This window comes from Hypanus sabinus, chromosome 24 (assembly GCF_030144855.1).
Source record: "Hypanus sabinus isolate sHypSab1 chromosome 24, sHypSab1.hap1, whole genome shotgun sequence".
Lineage (NCBI taxonomy): Eukaryota > Metazoa > Chordata > Chondrichthyes > Myliobatiformes > Dasyatidae > Hypanus > Hypanus sabinus.
Genome location: NC_082729.1, coordinates 5,778,003 through 5,793,964, shown reverse-complemented (window position 1 = coordinate 5,793,964; position 15,962 = coordinate 5,778,003). Strand labels below are relative to the sequence as shown.

Here is a 15,962-nt window from a genome sequence, read left to right as displayed (position 1 = left end):
GTCAGACCAAATTTCTTCGAACTCCTAATGAAATATAGCTGCAGTCTTGCCTCTTTGTAGCTGCATTGATATGTTGGGCTCAGGATGGATCCTCAGAGATATTGGCAGCCAGGAAACTTGAAATTGCTCACTATTTCCACTTCTGATCCCTTGCTGAGTACTGGTGTGTGTTCCCTCATCTCACCCTTTCTGAAGTCCACAATCAGCTCTTTGGTCTTACTGACATTGAGTGCAAGGTTGTTGCTGCGACTCTGCTCAACAAGCTGACCTCTGTACGCCCTCTCGTTCCCGTCTGACATTCTGTCAACAATGGTTGTATTAACAATCACATTTTTGGCAGCAAAACAGCCAATCTGTATACATCAAGCTCCGGTAAATCGCAAGGTAATGCGGTGCAGATAATCCCATTAACAATGGCGGCATGGTAGTGTAGCAGTTAGAGCAATCAGTTTGCACACCAATTGGGGCTTGATTCTCGCTGCTGTGTACGCTCTCCCATTACTGCGCAGCTTTCTACCGCATGCTCCATTTCCCTCCCACATTCCAACCACAGTTAGGGAGCTGTGGGCATGCCATGTGGCGCCGTCGGCATGGCGACACTTGCAAGCTGCCTCTCGCACAATCCTCGCTCATTTGATCTGACGCAAACGACACGTTTCACGGCACGCTTCAACGCACAGGCGACAAATAAAGCTGATCTTTAATCTTTAACACTGTGCAACAATGCTACTTGAGAAATAACTATCGGTCAGGACGTGACCTCCCTGCTCTTCCTTCAGCAAATGCTATTGAGCCTTTTCACAGGACAGGCCCTCCCCTCATTACTACCATCAGGGAGGAGGTACAGGAGCCCGAAGACCCCTCATTACTACCATCAGGGAGGAGGTATAGGAGCCTGAAGACCCCTCTTCTCATTACTACCATCAGGGAGGAGGTATAGGAGCCTGAAGACCCCTCTTCTCATTACTACCATCAGGGAGGGGGTACAGGAGCCTGAAGACCCCTCTTCTCATTACTACCATCAGGGAGGAGGTACAGGAGCCTGAAGACCCCTCTTCTCATTACTACCATCAGGGAGAAGGTACAGGAGCCCGAAGACCCCTCATTACTACCATCAGGGAGGAGGTACAGGAGCCTGAAGACCCCTCTTCTCATTACTACCATCAGGGAGGAGGTACAGGAGCCCGAAGACCCCTCATTACTACCATCAGGGAGGAGGTACAGGAGCCTGAAGACCCCTCATTACTACCATCAGGGAGGAGGTACAGGAGCCTGAAGACCCCTCTTCTCATTACTACCATCAGGGAGGAGGTACAGGAGCCCGAAGACCCCTCATTACTACCATCAGGGAGGAGGTATAGGAGCCTGAAGACCCCTCTTCTCATTACTACCATCAGGGAGGAGGTATAGGAGCCTGAAGACCCCTCTTCTCATTACTACCATCAGGGAGGGGGTACAGGAGCCTGAAGACCCCTCTTCTCATTACTACCATCAGGGAGGAGGTACAGGAGCCTGAAGACCCCTCTTCTCATTACTACCATCAGGGAGAAGGTACAGGAGCCCGAAGACCCCTCATTACTACCATCAGGGAGGAGGTACAGGAGCCTGAAGACCCCTCTTCTCATTACTACCATCAGGGAGGAGGTACAGGAGCCCGAAGACCCCTCATTACTACCATCAGGGAGGAGGTATAGGAGCCTGAAGACCCCTCTTCTCATTACTACCATCAGGGAGGAGGTATAGGAGCCTGAAGACCCCTCTTCTCATTACTACCATCAGGGAGGGGGTACAGGAGCCTGAAGACCCCTCTTCTCATTACTACCATCAGGGAGGAGGTACAGGAGCCTGAAGACCCCTCTTCTCATTACTACCATCAGGGAGGAGGTACAGGAGCCCGAAGACCCCTCATTACTACCATCAGGGAGGAGGTACAGGAGCCTGAAGACCCCTCATTACTACCATCAGGGAGGAGGTACAGGAGCCTGAAGACCCCTCTTCTCATTACTACCATCAGGGAGGAGGTACAGGAGCCTAAAGACCCCTCTTCTCATTGCTACCATCAGGGAGGAGGTACAGGAGCCTGAAGACCCCTCTTCTCATTGCTACCAGCAGGGAGGAGGTACAGGAGCCTGAAGACCCCTCTTCTCATTACTACCATCAGGGAGGAGGTACAGGAGCCTGAAGACCCCTCTTCTCATTGCTACCATCAGGGAGGAGGTACAGGAGCCTGAAGACCCCTCTTCTCATTACTACCATCAGGGAGGAGGTACAGGAGCCCGAAGTCACACACTCAATGATTCAGGAACAGCAACTGCCCCTCCGCCATCCAATTTCTGAACCCATGAACATGACATCACTAATTTTTTTAATTTCTATTTTTGCACTAATTTTCTTTAACTGCAGTTCAGTTTTTTTCTCTATTATTACATATTGCAATGTACTGTTGCTGCCAAGGCAACGATTTTCACAACATATGCCAGTGATACTAAACCTGATTCTGATTCTCCCGAGAGAAGAGTGTAAATTGTGCAAATTGCTTTATTGCTGATGTGGACAGAGGTATTGTGATAAACTTGATTTTGTATTTCTGCCATACAAATCATTTCATTACCAGCAGGTCATCGAGGTAGAACAAGGGCAAACAGTAACAGAATGCAGAATAAAGTGTTGCAGTTACAGAGAAAGTCAAGTTAAGTTTATCGCCATTTAACTATTTGTACACCATCAAACGAGATGTTTCTCCAGACTATCTCAGCAGTACACATAACACATGATAACTTATGAAAATAAGGATGAAATCTACAAATGGATTACACACAAATAAACAAACTGAAGTGCATAAATTAAATGTTGTAAGGAACAGAACGGAGGAAACACACAGGAATTTCGAAGATTGAGGGGGGATCTTATTGAAATGTATAAAATTCAAAAGGGATTGGACAGGCTAGATGCAAGAAGATTGTTTCCAATGTTGGGGAAGTCCAGGGGTCACAGTTTAAGGATAAAGGGGAAGCCTTTTAGGACCTAGATGAGGAAAAACTTCTTCACACAGAGAGTGGTGAATCTGTGGAATTCTCTGCCACAGGAAACAGTTAAGGCTGGTTCATTGGCTATATTTAAGAGGAAGTTAGATATGGCCCTTGTGGCTAAAGGGATCAGGGGGTATGGAGAGAAAGTAGGTTCAGGGTTCTGAGTTGGATGATCAGCCATGATCATACTGAATGGCGGTGCAGGCTCGAAGGGCTGAATGGCCTACTCCTGCATCTATTTTCTATGTTTCTATGTAATCAGTGACACTTTGAATGTGATGGGGCAGGGAGTTCCGAAGCCTCAAGGCCTAAGGGAACAAACTGTTTCCATCCTAACGGTTCTTGTTTTATGCATTAGAGTTTTCTGCCTGATGGTAGAAAGTCAAAGAGGATGCTGGATGGATGAATACTAAAGGCCCAGCACATGCAGCACTCCAGGCGGATCATCAAGTCAAGTCAAGTCGCTTTTATTGTCATCTCAACCATAACTGCTGGTCCAGTACACAGTAAAAATGAAACAACTTTCCTCCAGGACCACGGTGCTACACGAAACAACACAAAACGACACTAGACTACATGATAGGGAGATCCTCCCAGCAGTGCAGAGCAGACAAGAAGATGCGAAGGCACAACAAGTTAGGTTGTGAGGTCCAGACTCCATTATATCATACTAGGGAACTGCTCAATAATCTTTTCGCAGTGGGACAGAAGCTGTCCTGGAGCCTGAGGATATGTGTTCCCCAGGTTGGGAAGCCCTGCTCTAAGAGAATTGTCTCACTTCACCTCAGGGATTCCAAATCTTTATTATGCCATGAACCCCTGCTATTAACTGAGGGGTCCTTACATCCTGGGCTATACCCCCTTTGCTGAATCCATTCAGCTTGATGCTGAGGGAAATTTCTTGAGCTGTGCTCCACATGGTTTGTCTATGCAAGGCTGATCCAATGTCCCAGTTAGTGGCCAAAGCCAATGTTTGGAGCAAGATAGTTCATTCATGACACAAAAATACAACTGCAGATGCTGTGGATCAAAGAATACGTACACGACGCTGGAAGAACTCAACGTTGTGTACGTATTCTTTAGTTCATTCATGAGCCTGCTTTCACAGGTACATCGCTTCAGGATCAAACACTACCACATACAATGCATGGAAGTGCAGCTGGCTTCAAAGACATTTCATATATTCTTAGTGGATCACTTAAATAATTCAAAGGTCAAAGTACATTTATTTTCAAAGTGTGTATATACAACCTTGAGATTTGTCTCCTCAGAGGCAGCCATAAAACAAAGAAACCCAGTAGAAACCATTAAAAAAAGACCATCAAACACAGAATGTGAGAAAGAAAAAACAATCGTGCAAACAATAAAAGTAAACAAATAGCATTCAGAATTGGAGTTCACAAAAGTGAGTCCACAGCCACAAAGCCAGCAGCCTATTAGATGCTGGCCACACCCTCGGTTAGCTCAATAGTTAATTATAGTAGAGACATTATTTAACAACCAAGTCACTGTCTGTCTGTGACTCCATTTTCAGGGAACCATACCTCTCTACTCTGAGGTCCCATTGTTCCACACCACTCTTAGATAGGCACATGGATGAAAAAACAGATGAGGGCTATGTGGGAGGGAAGGGTTAGGTTAATCATGAAGTAGGTTAAAAGGTTGGCACTATATTGTGGGCCAAAGGGCCAGTACTGTGGTGCAATATCCTCTATTCTATGAAATACTTAGTCCCAGTTTCTAAAATGCAGCATTTCAAAGTTCAAGGAACATTTATTATCAAATTACAAACAGAACTGGGCAACAGTCATAGGCACCCTAGCCTAAGGTACCCAAGACTTTTGCACAGAACTGTGGAAATTTTATGTATTGCACTGTACTGCTGCCACACAACAAAACACATTTTATGACAGATGTGAGTGATAATAAATCCAATTCTGATATGGCTTTCTATTGTGGACTGAGAGTGGGAAGGGAGCAGGGAGAGGGGAATCATGGTTGGGAAAAGGGGAAGGGAATGGGAAGAGACATTCTGTAATGATCAATAAACCGATTGTTTAGAATCAAATTACCTAGACAGATAGATAGATAGCATGTTTTGTACAGTACCAGATTTGGCACCATATACAAGCCTGAGGTTCAATTTCTTGTGTGCATTCGCAGTAGATACAAAAAACACAATGGAATCAGTAAAACCGCCAATATACAAGATAAAATGACAAATACAGAAAGAAAGAGAAGAAAAATGATAATAATAAGGAATAAATATTGAGAACATGAGATGAAGAGTCCTTGAAAGTGAGGCCATTGGTTGTGGGAACAGTTCAGTGATGGGACCAATGAAGCTATCCCCTCTGGTTCAAGAGACTGATGGTTGAAGGGTTGAACTGTTCTTGAACCTGGTGGTGTGGGTCCTGCGGCTCCTGTATCTCCCGCAGCAGTGAGCAGTAAGAAGATGGTGAGCGTCCTTGATGATGGATGCTGCTTTCCTCCAACAGCTCACCGTGTTGATGCACTCAGTGGTGGGGAGGGCTTTACCGGTGATGGACTGGTACAAGGGCGTTGACGTTTCCATACCAGGCTGTGATGTGGCCAGTCAATATACTCTCCGCCACACACCTACAGAAGCTTGGCAAAGTTTCAGATGACATGCCGAATCTTCGCAAACTTCTAAGAAAGTACAGGCGATGTCGTACTTTCTTTGTAATGATACTTATGTGCTGGGCCCGGGACAGATCCTGTGAAATGATAACACCGAGGAATTTAAACTTGCTGACCCACTCCACCTCTGATTCCTCAAATGACGACTGTCTCACGGACCTCTGGTCTCCTTGGTCTCGCTGATATTGAGCATGAGGTTATCATTGTAGTACTGCTCATGAACAGAGCAAGCACAGAAAGAGAAATAATGTATGAGATCATGAAAAGGCAACGTAACTTCATTAGACGTCTGATTAAGAAAGAGGAGTTAGAATGCACAGTGATTATGGGAAAGATTGAAGGGAAGAAAGCAAGAGGAAGGCAAAGGCAAATGATGATGGGAGACGGCAGCCAAAGAACTAGAAATAAATTGATCCACTTGACCCGAAACAGGAGTGTGTGGGCCATGGCAGTCAAAGCCCAAATTGGGCACAGCACCTGACGAAGATGACTAATCAGCCAAGTTTTCAATCTCCCTCCTATACTCATCACCATAAATGCAGTATCCATCATTAAGGACCCCCATCACCCAGGACATGCTCTCCTCTCATTACCACCATCAGGCAAGCAGCACAGGAGCCTTAAGACAGACACAGACACACACACACACACACACACACACACACACACACACACACTCGTTTTAGGAACAGCTTCAACCCATCCACCATCGATTTCTGAATGAATCTAGTAACACTACCTCACTAATTTTGTGCTACTTACTTAATTTTTATATACATTTCTTACTGTAATTTATAGCATTTTTTATGTATTACACTGCTGTCATGAAACAACAGATTTCATGATATATGTCAGTGATATTAGACCTGACGTTTTATGGAAGTTGTCATGTATAAATGTTGGCCAATTGTGTTCGTGAAGTTCCTGCAGACGACAGATAAAATCCAAATAACTTCTCTCCGGTAATATTGGTTGAAGGGTGGACACTGCTAGGGACTCGCAGGAGGACTCTCCTCCGGCAGGGCAGAATTACACAGAATACACATCAGACAGGCAGTCCATTCAGTTTAACTGGTGTGTGCGGGCAACTGTCCTCCCATTCTCTATCCCTCAACTCACTCAGCTTGCCTTTCGCTTCCTTTCCCTCTCATACCCTCATCTAGGATACCTTAGAAAGCAGCTAATCTTTTTCCCTCAAGCACTTCCTAGAGTAATTACTGAAATCTTTCTTAAAAGGATAAGTGATGATCCTTCCCAGTTCTTTGTCCGTAAGTCCATGGTGAACTGTTGCATTGGAATTCCCTCAGCACACAAAATGCTGCAGGAACTCAGCAGGCCAGGCAGCGTCTATGGAAAACAGTACCGTTGATGCTTTGGGCCGAGACCCTTCAGCAGGACTGGAGAAAAAAGGTCGAGGAGTAGACTTAAAAGGTGGAGGGGGGTGAGAGAGAGAAACACAAGGTGACAGGTGAAACCAGGAGGGGGAGAGGGTGAAGCAAAGAACTAGGAAGTTGATTGGTGAAAGAGATACAGGGCTGGAGAAAGGAGAATCTTATAGGAGAGGACAGAAGGCCATGGAAGAGAGAAAAGCTGGGGGTGGAGCACCAGGGGAAGCGATGGGGAGTCAAGGAGATAAGGTGAGAGACAGAAAAGGGGATGGGAAATGGCAATGGTCAAGTCAGAATCAAAATGAGATTTATTATCACTCACTTTAGATGATGTGGAACTCGTTTTGCAGCAACTGTATAGCACCAGACAGTAAACTACTGGAAGACGCATAAATAATGGAGCAGAGTGGAGATACGTCTCTACCAAAGGAGGTGTAATGAACTCCTTCCCTCCGCTGCCTGCAGGTCACCCTTGGGCAAGGTGTATCACCTGCTTAGCATCCCCCGCTCAACTCCCCAGTCAGGGTAACAGGAAACCGTGGGAGCAGGTAATGGATGTTCACGTGACACATCACAAGTCCTGGTTATGCAACCAATGACACCAGGCAGACAATCTCTGAAGAGTACTGACAGAGGTAGATAGGGTCATAAAGAAAGCTTTCACTACATCAGCCTTCATAAATCAAAGCACTGAGTACAGGAGATGGAATGTTATGTTGAAGTTGTACAAGTCGTTGGTGAGGCCTAATTTGGAGTATTGTCTGCAGTTTTTTCACCCACCTGCAGGAAAGATGTAAATAAGTTTGAAAGAGCACAGAGAAAATTTACAAAGATGTTGCCGGGTCTGAGATTGAATAGGGTCGGACTTGATTCCTTGTAACGTAGAAGATTGAGAGAAGACTTGATTGAGGTATACAAAATTATGAGGGGTACAGATAGGGTAAATGCAAGCAGGTTTTTTCCACTGAGGTTGGGTGGGACTATGACCAGAAGTCATGTGTTAAGGGGGAAAGGTGGGAGTTGAAGGGAAACGTCTTCACTCGGAGGGTCATGGGATGAGCTGTTAGTGCAAGTGGTTCATGTGAGTTTAAGAGAAGTTTGGCTAGGGACATGGATGGTAGGGGTATGGAGGGATATGATCCCGGTGCAGGTCAATGGGAGAAGGCTTTTTAAATGGACTTGATGGACCGAAGGGCGTCTTCCTGCTCTGTACTTTTCTATGACTCTATTGAGAATTGCTGGGGTCACCCGTCTTGTAAAGACATTGCCCAGACGATGACAATGGCAAACCAGTCCTGTAGAAAAATTCCCCAAGAACAAACATGGTCATGGACAGACCATGATCACTCACATCATAGAACACAGCACATGACGAACAAAAGATTTGCTTTATAAATTATAGTAATTTTATGTCTTTGCAGTGTACTTCTGCAACAAAACAACAAATTGCATGTCACATAAGGCAATAATAATAAACCTGACTCTGATGCAACATTGCTAATGATTACAGTATCTGCTTTCATTATTATCCCAATGGTAATTGTGGGTTCTCACTACAATGCGCAGCATGCTTTGAAAGTTCCTCCTTATCTGTGAAATGCTTTGGGACATTCCCAGTCCACAAAAGGTGTTAATATTTAAGTGCCATGCCAAATTAGAAAGGTTGGTTACAGGCCTCATACCGTACCGAAAAGACTGAAACCAATGCTTGCACACCAATTTCAGTGCTGCGCCAAGTCAGAAAGGTGAGCTACAGGCCAAACTGAGGCAGTGGGGCCCAGGCCTCAAAGCGTACCAATACAACTGAACCCGATGCGTGGACAACGATTTCGGCACCGGGCCAAATTGAGCAACAGGGCCCAGGCCTCAAAGCGTACCAATACAACTGAACCCGATGCGTGGACAATGATTTTGGCACCAGGCCAAATTGAGGTGGTGGGCTCCAGGTCTCAGAGCGCATCGAAGCAACTGAACTCAAGGTTTGTATGCTGATTTAAGGGCCGGGACAAGATGAAAAGGTCGGGTACAGACCCCAGAGCGTATCGAATAAATTGAACCCGACACTTAGAAAACAATTTAGGTGCCGAGCCAGATCGAAAAGGTTGGGGTATCGAGGCCTGAAATGAGGGACGGGCCAGCTCTGCTTGCTGTTCTGTGACGGTTACTCGACTCTGCACTGAACTAAGGGCCCGTGGACAGACTCTCTTTGCAGGACTTCAGCTTGGAATGCTATTTGCTTGTGTTTATTCCTTGCATGATTTCTTTTTTCCCCTCTGCACATCGGGTGCTTGAAGGTCTTTTTTAAAAGATGGTTTCTTGGCTTTGCAGCTGCCTGTTAGGAGATGAATCTCAAGGTTGTATAATGTATACATACTTCGATAATAAATACAGTTTGAAAACCAGCCTTCAGCCATTTTCTAAGGTGCAGTTTTCATGAAGTTCAGAGTGCAATTTATTTTGAAAAATATGGAACTTGTCAACCACAGGTGAAAAGCCTCTCCTGAACAGATGGAAAGCACTATAGGGGAGCAGAGCTGGTAAAAATAGGCCTGGGTTCTCGCAGCAGGCACAGGAAATCTTCAGGGGTCACGCTGCAGGATTGAGAAAGCCCAGGAGAAGAGCCATCTCTGTGCGTTTGCCTCTACGCTGAGCGGAAGCATCTGTCACTGCTCTGTCAGCTCAGAGATGCATCTTTCAGTTACTGAATCCATCCAGGAGCAGAGGCGAGCTCACGGGCCCCGTCCCTGTTATTTTTGTCAGTACTTTACCAGTCCCTCTGGGACTAGATGACAGAGGTAACAAGGAAATCCTCTCATCTCAGCTATTTGTGATTCCAGTCCCCTCAAAATACTTGGGTCTTCAGTTCACTAATCTTTTAAATATCCCGGGGTATTTTAGGATGTGAAAGACACTGTAACCTCAGTTTCAAACAAGAGAAAATCTGTAGGCACTGGAAATCCAGAGCAGCACACACAAAATGCTGGAGGAACTCAGCAGGTCAGGCAGCATCGATGGAAAAAAGAGCAGTCGACGTTTTGGACCAAAACCCTTCTGTCCCAGGGTGGGTGGGATCCTTCAAGATGTCACTGGCCTTTTTCCTGGGACCTTTCTGCACATACGTCCTTTATGTTGTGTGGGCAAGTGCCAGGTAATTTATAGTGTATTTTATTTACTAATTTATTTGTTGAGATACGGCATGGAATAGATCCTTCCAGGCCTTCAATCTGCGCAGCCCAGCAACCCCAGATTTAACCCAAGCCTAATCACAGGACAATTTACAATGGCCAGTTAACATACCAACTGGCACATCTTTCTGGGCTGTGGGAGGAAACCCACACAGCCAAGGGGCGAACATAGAAACTCCTTACAGAGAGCGGTGGGAGACGCATTGCACTGTACGGACGGCACAAAACAACAAACTTCATGATTCGGTGGTGATAAACTTCATCGATTGTGTTTCTGATGGAGGGCTATGGTACGGGTGTATGTCGATGGGGTAGGCTGAATAATAGTTCAGCATGGACTAGATGGGCCAAAGAGCCTGTATCTACTCCGAGTGCTCTATGACTCTAACTGTAATCCTTTGATGCCATAACCGGTATAACTCGAAGTCTGCATGCTGAAAATGGAGTTAAAGTCAAGTCGTACATTCTGAGGCTGATATCAAAGGGAATAACTGTAAAATAAACTTGGGACTGGTGGAAATACCCACAGCTGAGGCAGTACTACTTTCAGAAGAAGCAGAGCGACGGCTTCTCGAAGAGCCTTGTGTTGTGCTTTTGTTACCTTGATGTTTGCATAGTCATACAGAAACGAACCCTTCGGCCCATCTAGTCCCTGTCGAACCATTTAAACTGCCTACCCCCATTAACCTGCACTGGGACCACAGCCCTCCACGCTCCTAACATCCATGTACCTATCCAAACTTTTCTTAAATGTTGAAATCAAGCTCGCATGCACCACTTGCACCGCATTCCAGCCGCTGAGTGAAAAAGTTTCCCCTCATGTTCCCTTAAATTTTTCACCTTTCACCCTTAACCCATGACCTCTAGTTATAGTCCCACCCAAAAAGACTGCTTGCATTTACTTTATCTATACCTCTCATAATTTTGTATGCCTCTATCAAATCTCCTTTCGATCTTCTAAGTTTCATTTGTCTCATCGGTGAAAACAAACCAAATGGGTCTGCTTTTTCCGATGAGCCATGTGTTTGTGACGTAACCGAACACAGATCTGGGAAAGTTTATAATCTAAGTGGATTTAGGCAGTTTAACACCCAGACTGAAACACTAAGTAAATCTTGATATATTATTTTTCATTTCCTAGAGTAAATGAATTCTAATTGCGGTGAACCAACTTGGAAAAGTGACTGCTATTTTGTTTACATCAGTTCGTCTCAGTGTCCTGGCTATTGGACAGCTGTTCCTATAACATAAACACATGAACTAAAACAGCACAAGATCGCTCAGCAGCTCCAATCCAGCCCTTAACCCGTTCCTCCCTGGCAGTGATTTTTCCTGGAACGGGATCTTCATGTATTTACTTCTCCAATGAATATCGAAGCTAAGGGGTGTCAACCCTGGGCAAGTCACAGTATTTGGGTATCTCATTGGAACCCTGGTCAAGTGACGGTCATTGGGTAACTGATTTGAACCTCAATCAATTGAGAGTCATTGAGTACCTCATATGACCCTTCTTCAGGACTGGAAAGGAAAGGGAAAGATGCCAGAATAAAAAGATGATGAGAGGGGAAGGAAGGTAGCTATACGGTGATAGGTGAAGACAGATGGGTGGGAAAGGTCAAGGGCTATAGAAGAAGGAATCTGAGAGGAGACTGGACTGTAGGAGAAAGGGAAGACGGAGGGGACCCGGGGAGGCGAGATTCTGAGGATGCTGGAAATCGAAAGCAACACACACAAAACACTGGAGGAACTCAGCAGGTCCAGCAGCGTCTATGGAGATGAATAAACCGTTGACGCTTTGGGCTAAGACCCTTCTTCAGGATGGAGAAAGAAGGGAGAAGAGGCCAGAATAAAAAGTTGGGAGGTGGGGAAAGAGGCTAGCTGGAAGGTCGTGGGTGAAACCAGGTGAGTTGGGAAAGGTCAAGGGCTGGAGAGGAATGAATCTGATAGGAGAAAAAGTGGACCATAGTAGAAAGGGAAGGAAGAGGGGACCTGGGGAGATGATAGGCAGGTGGAAAGAGGTGAGGGGCTGGAGTGGGGAACGGAGGAAGAGAGCAGCATAGTACAGGCCTGTTGACCCACAAATTTGTGCCGAAGTTTGAACCTGTTCGAAACTCAATATAATCCTTCCCCTCCCGCACAGGCCTCCGTCTTCCTTTCATCCATGTGCCTCTCTAAGAGTCTCTTAAAAGTCCCTGAAGTATAATACCTGCCTCTCCCACCACCCCTGTCAGCACATTCCTCGCACCCATAAACCCCTGTAAAAAACTTACCTGACAATCCCTCCTGTACTTTCCACCAATCACCTTAAAATTATGCCTCCTCATATTAACCATTTTCACTCTTGGAAAATGTTCCTGACTTTCTATTCTATCCACACTTACTGTGTTTTCCTGTAAAAAAAATGTGCATAATTTATGTTTAATGCAGTACTATGCAGAGCTCTTAGGCATATATCAATAGCTAGGATGCCCAAGACTTTTGTACAGTACAGTATTTGTCAAAGTGGAGTGGAAAGCGAGTTTGTGAATCTGGTGGGAGCAAAGAATGTTGGGATTGGTGAGATTGGAGTGCCACTGCAAGGGTGTGGGACAGGTGGCAGTGAAGGAGTGCCAGGGGTGGGTGTGGCACAGGTGCAGACACACCCAGCCCTGAGACACCAGGCAAGGTCACTTAATTCCAAACAACTGGCTTATTGATCATTACAGAATGTCTCTCTGGTGTTTCCCATTCCCTCTCCTCTCCCTTCCCCTTTTCCTAACTGTGATTCTCCTCCCCCTGTCCCCTTCCCACTCTCAGTCCACAACAGAGACCCATTTCAGAGTTAGGTTTATCATCACTCCATGTCCATCATGGAATTTGCTGTTTTTTGTGGCAGCAGTACATTGCAATACATAAAATTACTACACTACTGTGCAAAAGTCTTATACGTATCTGCTGAGAATTTGCACAGTACTGTGTGATTTTCTTGTGAACGTTGCCCAAGATATTGCTGCAAGTTTTTAATTTCACCTGTGCAAATGTCAAGGAACTTGCCTTTGACTCCATTTAGAACCCCACTTTACTGCAGCCCAATGATGTACATGGGTTAACAACACACAATTTTATCATTGCCTTAGAGCAGGGAGTTAAGGACTAAAGACTTATGTGTCACATGTACATTGAAACATACAGTGAAAGCAGCATCCATAATCAGGGATTCCCAGCACCCACAACGCGCTCTCTTCCAGCTGATGCCATCAGCTCAAGATGTTATCGCATGTAAGTGCCATTACGAAGAAAGCATGGCAGTGCCTCTACTTTCTTAGAAATTTACGAAGACTCAGTATGACATCTAAAACTTCTACAGACTTCTATAGACGGGCACTGGAGAGTATATTGACTGGTTGCATCACACCTGGTATGGAAACACCAATGCCCTTGACTGGAAAATCCCACAAAAAGGACGGCCCAGTCCATCACAGGTAAAGCTCTCCCCACCATTGAGCACATTTACACGGAGTGTTGTCGCAGGAAAGCGGCGTCCATCATCAGGGACCCCCAACACCCAGGACATGCTTACTTTTCAATGCTGACATCAGGAAGAAGGTACAGGAGCCTCAGGACTCACACCACCAGGTTCAGGAACAGTTATTGCCCCTCAACCATCAGGCTCTTGAACTAAATGGGATAAGTTCACTCAAATTCAATTGCCTCCTTTTGGAAATGTTCCCACAACCTATGGACTCATTTTCAAGGACTCGACATCTCATGTTCTCGATATTTATTGTTTACTTATTATTATTTCTTCCTTCTGAATTTGCACAGTTTGTCATCTTCTGCACACTGTTGACCACCCAAGCTGGTGTGGTCATTCATTGATTCTGTTATTGGTTGTTATTCTATAGATTTATTGAGTATGCCCATAAGAAAATGAATCTCAGAGCTGTATATGGTAATATTTATATACTTTGATAAGTAACCTTGATATATTATTTTTCAGCTTATAGAGTAAATTAAGTTTTATGCCAGGGTGGCATGGTAGCATAGTGGTTAGCACAACGCTTTATAGCACCAGTGACCCAGGTTCAATTCCCGTCGCTGCCTTTAAGGACAGTGTTTGTATGTTCTCCCCATGTTTATATGGGTTTCCTCTGGGTGTTCCGGTTTCCTCCCACGGGCCAAAGACGTTCCGGTTGGTAGGTTAATTGGGTCACTGTAAATCACCCTGTGATTAGGCTAGGATTAAAAATTGGAGGGTTGCTGGGCGTCATCACCTGAAAGGCCTTTTCCACACTGTATCTCCATAAATAGATAGTAATTTACTTTGAATCTTGTACTTTAAAATGCGTCATTTGCATCAATGGCCAGCACACTCTGAGGATGGGGGTCAGCCTGCAAGTGTTTCCACACTTCTGGCTTCTTACAACTTCCTAACCCTAACCCATACATCTTTGGAACGTGGGAAGAAACTGAGAGAACATACAAGATCCTTACAGTCACTGGTGGGAGTTGAACACCAATCTAGATTGCTGGTGATGTAAGGCATTGTGCTTACCACTACGCCAACGTGCCACCCAACAAATTCCCCCCTCGTATTAGCCATTTCTGCCCTCAGAGACTGTCTGAGGGTTGAACAAGTTGCTGTTAAACACAACGACAGTAATTTCCCAATCCAACTCTGCAACTATGAATTTGTCTTCATGGTTGCATTAAGACAGGGGTTCCCAACCTTTTTTATGTGGCCCTTGGACTCCAAGTTGGGAACCTCTCAGTTAAAGTAACAAATGGTCACCCATGCTGAACAGGTCAAAGGGTAGAGGCCAGACTAAGAGTGGCTCACTGGTCCCCCAGGTTCCAGGGGGTTCAGCTCAGCGCTAACAACCCTGACTGGCAAGCCAAAACTGTTACGGAAACAAGCAACAAAGAATCCTTCTACACCTGAGCGTGACGGTATTCCTGAGTCTCCACCCGGGACGTGCATGACTGACAGGAGTGAAAACCGAGAGGAAGCTACCGACACGATGGTGGAAGCCTTGGACACGTCAGAGATAGAGCACCAGCAGCATAACAGGCAGTAATTAAGTATGTAAGATATTTAGATAGACTTAGGACTGATTCCAATCTAATCATTTTCTCACATCCAGAAGAATTCAGGAGGAGGAGGAGGAGGAAATCCTTTCAGAGCAGGATCAGACCTGTAAACCAGGCTTCCACTCGTTTTAATTTCTGTAATTAAAGGACTAATGGGTGATAAATCAGTTGCCAGCAGCTGAAACTTTACAAGCATGTTTATTCTGCATGGTGCCACAACTGAAGAAACACATGTTGTGTCATAACACATCCAGGTCTATAGGTAGACATAGAGGAAGAATGCCTGCACGACCACAAGACATTCCATGGCCGTCCTTTGCTAGCGAATGGGGCTGCTCCCAATTTCCCTCAAAATTAACCTTACGGCTCACATTCAGTCTTCCGTGGTGCCCTGCCTTAGTGGGTCAAGGTGTTTCTACTTGCCCCAGAATTACCCTCAAGCCCCACAGTCTTTGATGTTACTTTGAGATAGAAACCCATGTCGCCCTGTGAGGTGCCAAATCCTCCCAGCGCTTCGCTCAGTCCGGTCAGCAGTGGCTGCGCTCTGTATTAGTGCAGCCCAGCCTTCCATTTGCAACAGAGACAGCTTCTTTGTCTCTGCCGATCTGAGCAAACGTGAACAAAAGGCC

The 15,962-nt window shown here is 45.4% G+C and overlaps 1 protein-coding gene across 8 annotated transcripts in view; it reads right to left on the bottom strand.

Moving 5' to 3' along the window:
- LOC132380423 (polycomb protein SCMH1-like) overlaps positions 1-15,962 on the bottom strand; it is a 211,319-nt gene that overhangs the window by 99,204 nt on the left and 96,153 nt on the right. The gene's annotated exons all lie outside the window — the stretch shown is intronic.